This window comes from Parasteatoda tepidariorum, chromosome 12 (genome assembly GCF_982258835.1).
Source record: "Parasteatoda tepidariorum strain Cologne lab strain chromosome 12, Ptep-v5.0, whole genome shotgun sequence".
Lineage (NCBI taxonomy): Eukaryota > Metazoa > Arthropoda > Arachnida > Araneae > Theridiidae > Parasteatoda > Parasteatoda tepidariorum.
In genome coordinates, this window is record NC_141766.1 from 61,667,542 (window position 1) to 61,683,471 (window position 15,930).

At 27.6% G+C, this 15,930-nt stretch overlaps 1 protein-coding gene and 1 long non-coding RNA gene across 12 annotated transcripts in view; one reads left to right on the plus strand and one right to left on the minus strand.

Annotated features, from left to right (window-relative positions):
• LOC107447499 (uncharacterized) overlaps positions 1-15,930 on the minus strand; it is a 170,095-nt gene that overhangs the window by 89,512 nt on the left and 64,653 nt on the right. The gene's annotated exons all lie outside the window — the stretch shown is intronic.
• Positions 1-15,930, plus strand: part of LOC107447498 (uncharacterized) — a 223,141-nt gene that overhangs the window by 63,305 nt on the left and 143,906 nt on the right. The gene's annotated exons all lie outside the window — the stretch shown is intronic.

Sequence of the window (15,930 nt, forward strand, 5' to 3'; positions counted from 1 at the left end):
CACAGATAAAAAAAATATTGGCAGAACTTCCAGAATATGGTAAAATTTATTGTATTTCTGGCTTTATGGGAAAACCCAAAAGCTCGGTAATTTTTACCGAAGTGCTTTGGTTAACCTAACAACAAAATATGCTTTGATAATATGCGATGAAATTTGATAAATGTTGTAACATTTGATAAAATTTTCATTATACTTTAGAGCATCGTATAAAAACTATTTATTCGGTTGAATTTACTTTTATGTGTTTTACTAAATGTGTGGTAATGAGAACTATAATTTTGAAAACCAGTATTTCTGGTAAACAGTTACCGTTTGAATGGAAAAATAACGAAACTAATGGTTTAAATACCATATATTTTGGTTTTTTTAAGCAGATCTGTTACAAGAAATGTTATTACCATACAGTACGGTAATTTCAGCAGATTTTTTTTTCTTGTAGGAGCTGCGTTATGATCCCTAGACTAGCTAAAATTCATAATTTATTATTAATAAAACTGTTCAAAGCAAAAAAAGTGACGATTTAGGTAATTTATAAGTAATTTTAGTTATTACAGATGATTTAGGTGGAGTCAAAATTTTCTCAACTGTAACAGAGAAAACTGCCAGTTGCCAAAATAAGACGGACTCTTATATAGCTATCCATGCAACCCGACGCAGTGTTTAGCTCGTGATTGACATAAGGTATATTAAACTGACTAATGAATTACTTACTAGAAAGATGAAAATTAACAGAATGCATATGTAAATCTTTTAAAAATTTGCGTATTCGCTTAGTGTGTCTGTCACGAGATGGACTCTTAGATAGCTATCCATGCAACCCGACGCAGTGTTTAGCTCGTGATTGACATAAGGTATATTAAACCGACTAATGAATTACTTACTAGAAAGATGAAAATTAACAGAATGCATATGTAAATCTTTTAAAAATTTGCGTATTCGCTTAGTGTGTCTGTCACGAGATGGACTCTTAGATAGCTATCCATGCAACCCGACGCAGTGTTTAGCTCGTGATTTTGACGTAAGGTATATTAAACCGACTTATGGACCACTTACTAGTAAGATAAAAATTAACAGGATGCATATGTAAATAATTTAAAAATTTGCGTTTTCGCTTAATGTGTTTATCACGAGATGGACTCTCTATTCATGCAACAGGTCGCAGTGTGCAACTCGCGCTTACCGAAATCATTTGAAAATTCGCGTATTTGCTTAATCTGTCCACTGCGAGATGATTTTCTAAATAGAGCAAGATTACGCAGTGTTCATATAGTGATGGACAGAAGTAAGATGGAACAAACTCATTGATAAGGCACAAGTAGGCTAAAAATAAATTAATGTTTTTTTTCTTTTTTTACTTTGAAAATTTCTATAAAAATGGAAGTAAATATAAGTTTTCACAGCCGATTCAGGCAATATATGAGAAAACAAATTTAAAAGTAAAAATTATATTTTGATTTTTTTAGCTAACTCCACACTTTATTTCGAATTTATATTGTGAATTTTTAAATAACATAAATTCAAAAATAATTGGCTAATTAATAAATAAAACATTTTGGATAATCTTATATGTAATTAGGATTTATATGATTACGTTTTGAATAAGACTTTTCAAAATGAAATATTTTCTTTTGCTTTACTTCAAAATGTTAAAATTATTGTATCAAGCCATAGTTTCAATATAAAATAATAATATTCTGATTGAAATACTCACTAATACCAAAGTTGCCAGCAAAAAATCTTTACGAAAGACATTAAGCCAAACAATGCTATAAAATTAACATTTTTGATGCATTACGTCTTCATCGAGATGCTGAAATAGATAGTATCTAAATTTGGCATATAAATTATAGGGTAAGAGAAGAGATGTGTCAATTTTGTCACCTTCAATCCCAATAAATATGATACAATAATAGTATATTATAGTAAATTGACTACAAACATTATATTAACGTGAACTAATGATGCAAAACTCTTAAATCCAATTAAAGAATCTAGATTTTATGATTGTATCGTGAAGAAAAAATGATCCATTGGGCTCACCAGATGGGTCATTATTTAATGCCATTGTTACATTTTTGTTTTCATTTGTTTGAATGAACTGATAAATTTTTCACAACATATCTAGAAATGCGGTTAAATTTTTAGTAAAAAGCTGTGTTTATAATGTAATCAAATAAAATAAAATATAATTCAATTTCGTACATTCTATCAATAAAAGCTGCCTTGCATCTCGCCTTGCAAAACTCGTATCAAAATCGTTATATACAGTAAATTACTAGACGCACCATAAGATTCTATATAAAATCTTAATTATCAGGTGATACTATACAGTTTTATGGTTTTTACGCAGCCAAAACCGGTTCGCAATTGTTTACGTTCGTGTAACAATTGGTTAACATTATAATGCAATACGTTAAAAATAAATACAAATAGGAAGTTTATGAAAAATCACCCGAATAAAAACCCATTACACGTATGCTTAAATATAAAAGTATTGCATATAATTTCGTGCAAAATATGTAATTATTAAAAAACTACAGTGCGTCTAATAATTTGATCCAATTATTACAATATAGCATATTATACCTGATATAATAAATATTGTATATTTATAAAATATATCGTATAATATATCCAATCGTTGAATTTATATTATATATCGCCTAATTTAATCAATTGATGCACGAACATAAACAAGGGCAAACCGGTTTCAGCTGTGTAAAAACAATAAAACTCTATAGTAACACCTGATAATTAAGATTTTACATAGAATCTTAGTTGGAGTTATTTTCACCAGTTCTTAAACGTTTACTACAAAAGAAGTGAAACAAAGTCTACTAAAATTTTGCATAATTTAGATTGGTTTACTAATTCATGTTAAATCTAATTTACTAAACAAACAATTCGACATAAGGTGCTAAGAGAAAAAAATGCCCGCAAAGCGATGCAAGTTGGCATCAATGGATATCTATTACACTGTTAAAATATTCATTCTAAAATTATGGAACATAAAAAAAAAAAAAAGACAGCAACCGTTTGTCCAACCTATTAACTGTATAGTCTACGATAAAGAAATATTTTTAACTTTGCGGTTTTGAAACCGTTTACAAAAAGTATGGTTAAAAAACCTGGAACGTAATTATGTCTATTTTTCATTAATTACCAACTATAAGTTTTCATTTAACATTTTGTTTTATTAGCATTTTTAATTTCTAAATGAGCTAATTCAACTCGTTATCGCTTAGTGTCTTCCATTGAAGACATTTTCAAACAAATAAATATCTTGAAGAAATAAAAAATACCTGTCCACCGATATATATGAGTCTCTTAGTTTGCTGTTATTGGTTTATGATGTAATTTTGATTAATTGTTAATAACGCTAGAAAATATCAACACTGTAAAAATTTCCAGATGAAATTGGTAAAAGTTCGGGAGCAAAATTCTGATGTACAGTACATTTTTACAATGAAAACACTGAATCACTAAAATTAAATAAATATTACTGTAAAAATTGCAGTATATGAGATTTTGCGGTAAAAATTTATATTTACGGCAAATTGGATTTTACGGATGATGCAAAGTTCTAGTACTTAATACCGTAATTTAATCCAGAATTTTTTACAGTCCACTTAATGCGTGAACATTAAGAGTCTTTTTCAGAGTTGCCAACTTGCTCCACTTTGTAAAAAAATATTGTCTTGTGGTAGCCAATTAAGTTATTTTTAAGTTTAGTAAATTTCAATCTCATTTTTTCCTACCCAACGTATCAAAAATTCAAAGCCTCATATAGAAAACAACTTTGTTATCTTTTAAAGAATTATCATTTCTTCTACAAGTCTTCAGTTTCCTATCAACTTATTTAAACTTTCGCAGAAGAGTTGGCATTCCTGGTTTTAGTAAGACTTCTGACGATGTATGACTTGTATGACTTACTTTTTCAAGGAAAATGTTAATTCAAAATTGAATAATATTGATAAAGAATAAATGATTTACTTTCTCTGAAAGTAACCTTCTTGGTTTATTTTAATGTGTATCTATTTATATATTTAACCTCTTACCTGTCAGGTTTACTCTTTTTAATAATGTGAAAAATACATCATCATTTATAAGACATAGCAGTTATCGGTCTTCTTCTGAATTAGACTGAGAGCAAAAAATTTTGACAGCCACTTATTATTAACTCGAAATAAATGCACGATGAGTCTTACTAATCAAATGATGCGATTGCGCAAATTAGCTGGCCGAATCTTTTATCTAACATTTTAATTAGAGAGGGTTAATATAGAGATGCCACGTGCGCCTAAAACTGTGAAAAGTGGTTACTTATAAAAAGAAAAAATTTGAAGAAAGAGATTTGCATATTTCCTTCAATTTACTATTGAAAGTAAATGCGTGAAATACTTTTGTTTTGAATATATTTAATTTGCAATGTAACTCATGGTAGTAATTACAATGAAATAATTAAATAGATTAAATAAATAAAAATGAATTAAATCCCTACCACTTTTTAAATTTTTAGGCATACGGGCCACCCCAGACATAATATAGTTTCTGCATATTTTTGAGATTAATACTAAAGGTTAAAAGTTATTTTCTTCTTATCAATTGGGTTGACGCCTTACTACATACTTTTCCTTTGAAAGGAGAAATATTTAAATCACTTAACTAATAATTTAGATCACGTGATATAGTAATAACTTCTTTGTAATCTGATACGTGCTCAAAATTCGAAATTAACTGAAAGATTGCTACAAAGTATAATCTATAATTGAATTGAATTTTATTCTTCTTTTTTAAGCTACACGTTAAATACGTGTTTCGTGTGAATTCAATTGTCACCTAGGCGACTACTTGGCGCTGAAACATACGTTTCATCCGCTTTTTAACTGCGGAAATATTAATTAAAATAACCAACAATCACGATATCTGTTACATATTGACATTTCGTTAACTTTATTTAGTAATAAATCCTACGGAAAATTGGCTTATGATAATAGGCCATTCAAAAACTCAACCAAAATGTCATAAGAATACACCTCCGTTTTTCCTTGTCGCCTCAACCGTACAATCAAACGTCAGTGTTTTATGGGGTTGGGCTTCTAGATAGCACTCAAATAACACCCAAATGCAGCTACTGGATCTGCTCGAATCGACGACACACAATCACAAGACTCCACTAGGGATGCTTTGTTCTACGCGGATTCGGTTGGGAGAAAGACTCATTGAATATTTTACTCCCGTTGACGCCTTTTTACAAATTTGATTAACTGGCTTCTGCGCTTTTTTTCATAGGTGAGTGTTTTCTAATTAAGTAAATATTACGCTTTTGTTTATTTTTATTACTTACAAGATAAAGAAAAGTTTAAAGCAGGAAATATTGAATTTGTTTTAGAAATATTTTGAGTCAAAAAAAAATATATTTTTTTTTTACCAAAGATGAAAAAAAAATTATATATTACTTATTTAAATTTTCTTACGGAAAAAATAAATAAAATAAATTAGTTCATAAGAAAATAAAATAAAAATAAATTACACCTAAAACGTGTAGTTTGACTGATCATGTATTTTTAATTAGGAAAAAGAAAAGAAATAAAAATAACTTTTAATACATATATATTTTTACTAGAGAATTCTTCATTTTAAATGAGTTATTTCAACTAGAGTGTTAATTATTATTGGAGTTGTATCGTTTAAATTCAAATTAAGTTAAACTAAGAAACTAAAAAACTGACGACACAGGAACATTTTGACTGATTATGTATGTCTTGTTATATTTGTTTCGGTAAAATGCTGAAATAAAAATAACCTTTTATATATATATATATTCTTTTAAATGCGTTAGTATGTGCATTGATTATAATTTACCACAAGAGCATTAATTATTATTTGATTTGTGTTATTTGCTTTGAAATTAATTTAAGCTATCAAACTAAAAAATATAACGACCATTTCAATTTCGAACCATTTGTTGTTTTAACCATTTCAGCTTCGAACTTAAAGGTTTTCTTTTTTATTCTTATATAAAAATATAATGTATTTATTCAATTTGATCTAGAATGATACCAATATTTTCTGCGTAGATTAAAAGCTGCATCCTTTTTTTATTATTGGATTTTGTTTTAGAAAAGTTTTCAGTTAAATGTATGTTTGTCTTTCCAAAAAAGTGTTTAAATTATTATTGGAGTTGTGTTTCTTGCTTATCAGTTAAATGAATAAATTTAAAAAGCATAATGATTAAATAATAATTATTTTAATTTTTAATAAAGTGAACATTATTTTAGAAAATGTTTTTGTTTTGAATATTAATCTGTTACTTTTCTTAAAAAACTTAAATTATAATTAAATGAATTATGTGAGATGACTTTTTTCTTATTTTTTCAGTTTTAGTTAAAGCATGAAAATAATTTTTTTTTTGCAATTGAGTTAAAATTATATATTTTAACAAAAGCATGAAGTTGAGCTGTGTTTGCTCCTTGCCAAATATTTTAAACTACTAAATTAAAAAAAGTGATTTAAATAATAATTATTTCGATTTTCGGAGAAGTAATTATTGTTGGTTTGATACTTTAAATATTGTTTTGATACTTTTATTTAAAAAAAAAAAATCGTTTATATTACGAATGCAATTGGACTAAGCTTGTACGGTTAGTTTCAGTTTGTGATTTTTACTTAAATATTTTGATACTTAGAAATTTCGAGCTTGTGAACATTATTTAATGGATCTGTAAAACGAAAACAGTCTCATTAAAATTATTTTTTCATAACTGAGATATTGTTCGCTACTAAAAATACACGTTACAAAAGCAGTAAGCGCATTACTGTCAAAATTAGAGGGAATTATGTCATAAACAGTCTACTATTGAGAATGACGATAATTGACTTGAAAAAATAGGGGATATTGACTACGAAGTTAAAACACAGAAATTCTCAACTATGTATGTATGATAGTTCATTTAGTTCTTTAAAGTAATAATTTTTATTTTATTTATGCATTATTCGTGTTTATGTTTATTCTGAATTATTAATTTCTTCTCTTTAGTCAGAGCTACGAACTAGCTTTTTTCTTTATAGAATAAACAAGTAAAAACTAAAGCTTTCAAAATTACAGGTAATTTTGCAGACATTTTAAAAGCGAGACTGCTGGAAAGAAGTGGAGTTTTATGTGAACATAACCTTGTAAATGTACACAAAGTTTTGTTAAGAGGCGAAAATTGATTAAAGTATTCTAGTAAAATTAAGAGTCAGATCTTCAAGTAATTCACAATAACTAAAAACATTTGAAAATAATAAAACTGTGACAAATTTTAACAATTAAAATGGTTTCTTTAGAAAAAGATAATAATATTTTTTTTCGTAATATCATTCTTCTAACAATATCATTTCAAAAAAATTTAAAATTATTTTCAATAAAACATTAATTGTAGAATTTTATTTATTTTTGTGTAAGAATTTATATATTTTTCCACAAAAACAAACTTTTCGGCAGAAAAAATGGTTTCTTAGTTTCCGCCATTGTTTCAAAACTTGATTTGAAAACATGATTTAAGAGTGTCAAAGAATGTGTCAGTAAGAGCCAAAAGTTTGCAGGGAAATAAATCACTTTCAGCTGTTCTTATTCATCAGTAGAAAATAGAAACAGTTCAGCGTCTCAGAGGTTACAAAGCAAAAATTTCGTACAAAATATGCAAGAATTTTTTAAAAAATTGAAATATTTATTGATAAGATAAATATATCGCAGTCAAAAAGAGATGGCGAGATTTTTTTTTTATTTAATTATTTTATTTTTCGCTATGAGCAGCTTTGATTAGGAATGTGATTTGCAACATTGTGATATTTTTTTCATTCGTTTAGCACTATTTCCTAATATTTGCAAAATCGACTAATGATATATCTAACCACTAGGCTGAAAACAATTTTCTAAATTTTGAGAAGAAATTTTAAGTAGAACTACATTATTCAGTAAATTAAATTTAAAACTGATTTCTATTGTAAAAATATACTAATCTTCGCTATAATTATTTAAAGAAAGATAAAGTTTTAATTTCCAGAAAACAGCTTTTTTTTTTATGAAATTATTATGTTTATAACGCAAATATTTCAGCAACAAAAAAGAAAGGATATAAGGTTATTTTTTTTCTTCATATTTTCGTATATGTTTTAGATCTAATATTTTTAAATTTTATTGAAACGAAATTAGAATAAGTCGGCATTCTTATAAAAAAAAGTTAAATATTGTTTTAAAATAAATAAATAAATAAAATTTAAAAAAACCAGTTTAGAAAAGGAATATTGAAAGAATTTTATATCAAATCTATCATCATATTTTCCCACAAGAACCAAAACACGAAAATTCCATCAACCAGCAAGGAAGTAGCAAGGTTTACTTTACATAATTTTTAGTCCACTTATTGTCCCATGATTTAACATTTATTATTGCATAAAAAAAATTAAAATTGGTTGAATATTTTTTATAAAAAAAATGTTCTTTGGAAGAAATGAGTTGAATATTAATTAGATTAATAAAACAATTAAAATAAAATAAAAATTAAAATAAATAAATTGGATGGTTCATCTTCTAAACTATTTATCTAAACTATCAAATTTATCCATAAAATTATTGTTCGAATATTTCAGCAACCAGTAAAGAAATTATAAGGTCTTAATTTTTTAAATTTCATTTATTTATTTATTTTTTAAACTTCACTTTTTTGACAAAGTGTTTTTAACTTCATTGTTAAAAAAACATCAGTTAACATTTTTTTTTTAAAAATAAATATTCTTTGAAATAAATGAACTTAATAGCTGACTTTTTATTTTTGTGGATTACGAATTAATTTAGATCTAAGTATTTGGAGTGCCGAATTTTATTTAAATTTTCGGTATCACTGTATAAGACAAAAGAAAATTGTTTAGAGATAAATTGTTAGTAACCTTAATTTTTACCATAAAACGACAATTCGAAATCAAAATCTTTTAATAGTTCATTTATTTCACTCTATTTAGACAAATTTTTCTGTGGTACTATATATGAACGGTCAATCATTTGATAGTTTTATCCTAAATTTTCGTCACAAAACGGATGCAATTATATATATTTTTAATAGTTAAATCTTTTCGGTATAATCAATGTTTGAAATAGATAATTTTACTTATAAATTTGTTTTTTGGTGGAATTTATATTATTACGTATATTACATATAAGTTAATTTTATCTAAATTTAATCAAATCAAATATTGCAAACATACTGCAAAGCATACACATTTTTAACTATCAATCGTAATTATTTATCATTCAATAATGATTAATTTAATAACGATTGAAAACATTTTGAATTTCCAAGTATAAAAATTTTACATTCTCTTAAATCGTGTATTTATGTATAAAATTATAATAAAATTGACTTTCTGAGAAATGAAAATAACAGAAAATTTGTTTTCCATCACTAAAGAGTGTAATTTAAAACAGAAAATTCCTATTTACGGTTGTCAATATGTTAAATTCATTTATCAGTCGTCAATATTATTTGAAAGCATTCACGTTCTCTTGTAAAAAGTATAAATCCAATTTTTTATCTCACTGAAAATTTCAGATTCTAGTAAAACATAAAATTGGCAACCTCGACTGTTGGCTGTATTTTCTAAATAAAGAAATATAGTTCAGCAAAAAATCAACTCAAATAAACCAGAAATAAACATACATTTGTGTTTAAGTCACATTGTTTTTTGCTTTAGTCTACATAGCATGAAGTATACCCTACCTTTGTTGGAAAGAAAATTTATTTCTACGTTGCTTACGGAGTATTCAACCGTTTAAACGCCAATGTTACAGATTGTGAGCATGTCCGTTTTTGAAAATAATAAAGACTGGTAACTGTTAACATAAGTCTTGGATAAGTAACACATCTCCCAAAATATTTTATAACATTAAAATCTGAGCTTTATTCTGTTATTTTCTGTTACTCATTTCTGTTATATCTTTAAACAAAACTGGTAGGTTATTAAATACAAGATTGAATACATTTAACCTCAAGCGTGTAACCGGAGATTTTCTTATTGTTACAAAATTTGAGTTCAGCTGCTACACATGATGGACCGTTTTTAACTTTAGTGAATTGTAATATTTTTGAAATAACGAGGTGCACATAACAAGGATAAATAGTGGTTGTCTAAGAAGGTTGTGTTTTATGAAATTAGTTTTCTCCAACATCTAGATATATTTACTTAATTTTATAAATATATTTTGGTAGAAACGCTTTTTTCCTTTTCGGCCACTGAATTTTGTGGTTGTCAAATAAATAAATACTAAATAAAAAAGGGATACTGTTAAAAAGAAAAACATCTATGTATTTATTTATTTAGTATTACTATAAATAATAATACTAAATAAAAATGGAAACTTATATACCTAACCTGTTAGTAAATATGCCTTTTAAACCTATTAGAAATATATAAGATAATAATACCTAAGCTCAGAAAACACACCAATCTCCCTTTAAAACTCAAAAAACACACTAATTTATTTTTTTTAATCCTTCTTTTCATGAAAAGGAAAACTTTCCAATAAATATGATGCTGCAACTAACTGGTAACATTGAATACTAACTCTTTTCACATCTACATAAACAGGGCTTCCAACTACTAAGCACATTTTATACAGTGGCAGACAATTGAAAACTAAAGCTTTCAGAATATTTGGTAACTTTGCCAACATTTTAAAAGCCTCATCAAGAGAGAGCTTGAACAGTTTCGAGTGAACTTTTGAATAATTTAGAAGTAATGGTGAGGAAAATAATTTTAATTCAAATTTACGTAATAAAAAATCATACATTAAAATACAAAATTCAACCACCACAAGGCGAAATCTTTCCAAAAAAAACGTAGAAAATCGTCAGTTTTACCGACCGGAGGAGAAAGGGCTTTCTAACACTGTTAAAATTTTCATTCTAAAATTATGGTAAAATAACTGGCAGCTGTCTGTCCATCCGACAAACCGTAAAGTTTACGGTAAAGAACTTTTTTTACCTTTATGGTTTTGATACCATTTACCAAAAGTATGGTTATAAAACCATGAATACAACAAAACTATACGGTTTTTTACCCATTTCCAATTAGCATTTTTCAAAAACGGAAAAAAATATAATTATTTAACTAGACATACCAGCTCGGCTTTTCGTAAGGTAATGTACGTTGAAGAGTGCCGGACACTATAAATTCTTCATGTTTTAAAGGGAATGGAGGAAATATTGTGGTGTCAACACTAGGGCTCGAACTCAAGTTCTGCCGGTCATGAAACTGACGGATAAGCCCGCTCGGCTTTGATGTGTACACAGTAGCTTCATTAGGTGGTTCTAGTGGGTGCGATAAAATTCTGGTTGTTTAACTGTATTAGGTGAAAGCAGTTAATAAAGAGTTTTTCTCAAACTCAACAGTTTGATTACCATTTTATTTAAGGTTATTTGACTGTTTTGATTAAATATGGTAAAATAACCATTCAATAAGTTGTTATTTAACTATTTTTTTTGGAAAAATTTATAACAGTGAAATGGTAAACTTATTAGTACTCCCTTTCTAAAAATGAGAACCGCGTTGTTATTATTATTATAATTATTATTTTCATAATTAAACTACTATTACCTATTATATTACTCTCTATCTATATTAATTTCTCACAAATCTACATTAGAAGTATTAAAATCATTTCGTAAAACGAATCCTTTTGAAAACACAGAACATGTAATTTATTTATTTAAAAAAAAGAGAAAAATGCGTGTAAATATGGCGATAGCCACTTCAATTAATTTTCGTTTTAAAATTTATATTAATAATATAAAAGATTACGTAAAAATATATATCGCAAAAGTAAATATAAACATAGAACACTTTTTGATTTAAATCAAGATAATCTAATTTGAACACAACCTCCAATGTCAATTTGTGAGTAGCATTATCACTTGTGACAGAACAGTTGAGGTTGTTGCGTCTTGTGTGGTCTTCTTGCATACATGACCAAAGTGCACATTAAGGTATTGAGGACCTTTACGACTAATGAGTGGTTTTTAAGTTACCGAAGCGCAGACATGAAATGATTTTACACGTCGTAATAATGACTTGTAGAAATACAGAAAGAAGCATGAATCTTTTAAACAAGATCGTGAGAGTTTTCTCATATTAAAAAGAAATTTACTCTAGTAGAAATTGTCATTTTATTGATTTGGAATGCTATTTTTTATCCATTCATTCTTCCTTTATAAAGTAATTATCCTGTGAGTGTCGTTAGAACAATACACCATTATTTTGGCCTTCAAATGTTATAGAAAAGCAAATGATTTTTTAGAGGTCGCGGACTTTCCTTTCAACAAACATTCATTACATTGGAGAACATTTTTTTCTCTGTTGCAGGAGAATTTTTTATTTTTTTTTGGCTGATCTTAGATATTTTCGTATCACTGATTTCAAGTCCTGCAAAAGGTTAACTCTCCAAGCTACAATTTCTTTAAAATAACATTTTTAATTCCAAAACGTACAAGTTTTGAAACGTTATATTTGACAAGAGGTCGCGTAAATGTTACTTCTAGGGGAGTTAAGTCACATCCTCTGGATTAGAATTACATCGAAACCCATCCCCGGAAATGTTGTCATACGCCGTTAGGGACGCTTCGTTATTATAAAGTGTTTCTTCATGGGCATCTGAATTTCTCATGATAGTGGAAGTGCCCCAAGCATTGTGGGATGACATTTCTGGTTATGGGTTCCTATGTAGGGATGCCACAGGCGACAAAAATGGTAGAAACTCAATTTATTTTTATTTATTTATTATATCTTTAATTAATCAATCGCAACCACTACTAGAACTTATATTTTACATTACTCATACTTAAACTAAAGACTTTCTTCGCATTTACTTTCAATTGTAAACTGAAGAAAGGTGCTATAAAAGGTTGCTAACTTTAATCTCTTTCAATAAAATGTTGAGTTTTATTAGTCACCACTTTTTGCACTTTTAGTTTCCCGTGGCAACCTTGCAATGCAATTTAAACTCTGTTGATGTGCCCTAACTCCCCTAAAAGCATATCGCAGCATTTATGAGACCAACTGTTTTATGTAACCTTTTTAAACTTGTACATTTTGACAAAAAAATAAACTAAAAATGTCATTTAAAATAAAATCACTACTTTTCTGAAACTATATAATTCTCTTTCTCGGTTCATAGTAGTAAAAGCCTATTGTGCAGGTTTTCATGAAAGATTTCATTCTTGTATTTAAATTGCTAGCGCAATTTATGCTTTACTATTTCTACTTCATTTCATAAATTTGATTGAAAATTATTTTGACCAATTTAACCGTTTAGATTTAGACATTTTTCTTTAAGGCTTTTTCCCATTGTTGCAAAATAAGAGCCCGGCCCTTTAAACAACAATATAGAAGTTTTTAGCAGGCATTAGTATTCGAAATTTAAAATAATTCTGCTTAGAATAATCAAAGTAATAGTTACTTCACTAAAATGTTCTTCAAAAAGTGCAAATAGTATGTACTACTCACACCGAAACAATTCTTTACTTAGAGTACCTTCGACAAGACCTTCGTATTTAGGAGTGGAAAATTTACCGAATTCTTCAAAGAGTTTCTAAGGATTTCTCTATGATTATTTTGCCTTGGACTGTTGAAGTAGATGAAAAACTCTTTACGGTTAAAGACATAATTGTTGTTTTTATTACTGTTATGAGTCATCGACTGTTTTCTCTTAATCTTAGTATATTATTATTATTTATTCACGGTTGTGTGCAACAAATATTAGATGCAGTAGTTTCTCATGATTTTTTATGAAAGAGCTGTTGGTTTAAGAAGAATTTTTTTATAAAATAACTTCATTAATTTGTTTCTCAGTAGAAATTTCACTATGAAAAATTGCTTTAGTAGCATAGTTTAATATTCATACAATAGTTTAAAGTGAAGTTGAATAATAGTTTAAAGCAGAATTTCATACTGCGAAATAATAAATGGATTTTTAAGGAAACTCTTCTGAAAAAACTCATATGAATCTTGACATTTTTATAAAGTCCAGAATTTTTCCAAAATTTGTATTTATTTAATTTTGCAATGACACAGTACGCAAACATTAAACTCGTTAACAAGTTTTTCGTTTTTTTTTTTTTACTTAGCTGCATACATTTTTTATAATAAAATCATAGAAGGAAATATTTGTTGTTCCAGTTTTTATGTTTTTGGTAAAAAAATACTTGCTGCCATTTTCTTGCAAAGCGGTTTTAATGTAAAAACCCAGTGATCATTGAATTCCTGTCCAAAATCTAGCTCGTCCGTATTCATTCTAACATTCCAAATGTAAGCCTCTTTCGAATCGAAAAAATATTATATTCGGCTTGTGAGATACAGTTTGTTAACCACAGGACAAACCTATTTATAACTGCTTAATAAGTGTTAAAATAATGCTAAAAGTAACTTCAAAAATAAAGTGTAAATGCATAGACTCTGTCTTTAAATGAACTTCTGTTAATTGTCTATGCGTTGTGCTTATCGTTAGTAAAGTGTACTATGCGTTGACTTCGCTCAATGCGAATTTTTATGTAATTTAAATATTATGGAAGTAAAAACATTATGCTAGTGTAAAATAAAGGTTAACTATTCCTCACTTTTGCTACCACTTTCTCTCTCTTTCTATAAAAGAATTTTTCTAAAAAAACGAAAGGATTGAATGCTGTCGAATTTTTATTAAAAAGCTTTTCTTTTTCGAGGAGTGTAAGAGTTCGCAACATTGCTTATTAAAATTACAGTACGTTGCATACAAATAAAGCCACCTTGTTTTGGGCTGTAAATCAACACAAACTTAGCCAATGAGAACGAAACAAGTATATTATGAAAGTGTCTCTTCAAATATATATTCATAAAGAATAACTCACTTTCTGCCCCTTCTCGACAGGTATAAATACCAATCTCTTTCATGATCACCAACTAGTATAAATATTATAAAAAAATAGACTTCAATTATAATACCTTAAAAAATAATACGTTTTCTCATAGTTAAAATAATTCTTCCTTTCAACATTAAAATCAATTTTTCTATTACGATAAATTTAACCCGAAAGTTTAAAAAACAATAGCAATGAATCAGTCTGTGGAGAAAAAATAATGATCTTTCATATATCAGTTTAAATTATTTCGACGTAGAGAAAGGCAAAATACTTTAAGTTAAATTTTATTAAATTAGTAACACCTTTCCCTTGCTCCCATTAGGAAAAATATTTCCTGAAATTATAGAAACTCAGTAGCAGTTGGAGGGTATGCAAACGTTTTTTGAAATATGACCACTGTAAAAACAATTCAGCATGAGTAATTTTATGTTGTGTTTGTCACAATTATAGTAATTAAATTTTATTCGCTTCTTGGCCTGCTTTCAAAAATATAAAAACTAGAGACGCAATAATTTGGATTAGATATAATATTTATCTTAGATAAGTAAGACATTTGAAAGAACCGAACAATTTTAATGATTTTGAAATCTATAATTGCCTTCGAAACTTTACATTGATCATATGTTGTAACAAAAGTGGTAGATTGTTCCATTGTACAAAGTATACAGCATATTAGCAAACAAACCGACGTAGACTGTGGAAATCGGGAGTGGTTTTAGGCTGGTATCAACCTACAACCACTGAGAATCAAACCAGGTTCACCTATCACGATTCTGCCTGTTCGAAAATAATACTGAAGACAAAAAAACATATGAACTTAACCTATCGCATCACCATTTGAAATGTATTAAAGCATTTTTTTTTCTTCTTACCAAGCCTTACGTACCACAGAAATGAGGAAACTTTTAGAGTTACTTGATTAAAAAAGAAAAAAAAAAAAAAAGAGCCTGGTTTGGACTGGTTTGTCTCAAAATACTGCAGCTTGCTCAGAGAGACCGATTGC